The sequence below is a fragment of the Cebus imitator genome, unplaced genomic scaffold, assembly GCF_001604975.1.
Source record: "Cebus imitator isolate Cc_AM_T3 unplaced genomic scaffold, Cebus_imitator-1.0 Scaffold4802, whole genome shotgun sequence".
In the NCBI taxonomy this organism is placed as follows: Eukaryota; Metazoa; Chordata; class Mammalia; order Primates; family Cebidae; genus Cebus; species Cebus imitator.
This window is the reverse complement of record NW_016112117.1, coordinates 1-1,333: the sequence shown is the minus strand read 5'-3', so window position 1 is coordinate 1,333 and position 1,333 is coordinate 1. Positions and strand designations below refer to the sequence as shown.

At 57.7% G+C, this 1,333-nt stretch overlaps 1 long non-coding RNA gene across 1 annotated transcript; it reads right to left on the bottom strand.

Annotated features, from left to right (window-relative positions):
• Positions 1-193: 193 nt before the first annotated feature.
• Positions 194-606, bottom strand: LOC119470045. The gene is made up of 2 exons (XR_005198910.1): positions 518-606; positions 194-404 (listed from the first exon to the last, which is right to left on the bottom strand). It is a non-coding gene; the product is annotated as an uncharacterized LOC119470045 (long non-coding RNA).
• Positions 607-1,333: the final 727 nt, after the last annotated feature.

Genomic DNA, 1,333 nt, shown 5'->3' with positions numbered 1-1,333 from the left:
AGATAGGGTTTTGCTCTTGTCACCCAGGCTGGAGTGCGGTGGCGCATTCTGAGCTCACTGCAATACCTGCCTCCCGGGTTCAAGTAATTCTTCTGCCTCAGCTTCCCGAGCAGCTGGGATTACAGGCAGGCACCACCACGTCCAACTAATTTGTGTATTTTTAGTAGAGACTGAGTTTCTTGTTTCGTTTTGCTTTTTTGAGATGGAGTCCTGCTCTGTCGCCCAGTCTGCAGTGCAGTGGCACTATCTTGGCTCACTGCAACCTCCGCCTCCCGGGTTCAAGTGATTCCTGCCTCAGCCTCCCAAGTAGCTGGGATTACAGGTGTCAGCCACCATGCCTGGCTAATTTTTGTATTTTTAGTAGAGACGGGGTTTCGCATATTGGCCAGGCTGGTCTTGAACTTCTGATCTTGTGATCCACCCGCCTTGGCCTCCCAAAGTACTGGGATTACAGGTATGAGCCACCGCGCCTGGCCAGTCTGGGTTTCATCATGCTGGCCAGGCTGGTCTCAAACACCTGACTTCAGGTGATCCACACACCTTGGCCCCCCAAAGTGCTGGGATTACAGGTGTGAGTCACTGCGCCCGGCCAACATTTCCTCTTCTTGTAAGGACATGTTGGATAAAGGCCCACCCTACAGCCTCACTGAGTCCCCTGTGCGTGTCGTAACTGATGATGCTGTCTCCCCTCATGGAGCTCCTTGGGGGCCTAAGCAGTTCTGAGTGCTCTCCGGCCCCCCACTCTGGCTGCAGGATTTTAAGCCAAGGTGTGCATCTGGAGGATAGCAATGTGAATACGTCAGGAGGGGCAGGCGGAGCCCACAGGAAGGCCCAGGGAGGAGGTCCCCAGCAGGGACCCTGGTGCTCCCAAGCCCCTGCCCATGCCACCCTTGCCTGTCAACCCTCTTTGCATGGAGCAGCACCCTCCTGCCACTGGCAGGAGTTTTCCTTTCCAAGTAAGTTTCAGATCCACATTTCCCAGGCCTCAGAGCAGCAGCTGTGGGAGGGAGGAGGCAGGGCAGGCCTTGCTGCTGCTCACCCCACTGTGTGCCACCATCAGGTACTGCCTGCTAGGACTCTGACTGGGCCCACGGTGGCTGCAGGATGGTTAGGGGGCCTCCTGCATGGCCTGAACAAGGGCTGGGCTCCCAGGGAGGAATGATTCATGCCTCGCTCTGCCCTGTGGACAGTCACAAGGAGCTGGCAGGATAAGACCTGTACATGCAGCCACCTGGTGCCAGGCGCAGCAGCAAGGCCACGTGGACCTGGCCCACCCCACTTCTGTCTGCAATAGCAGGGCTGGGCAGGGGAGACGAGGGGCGGGGCAGGCCTC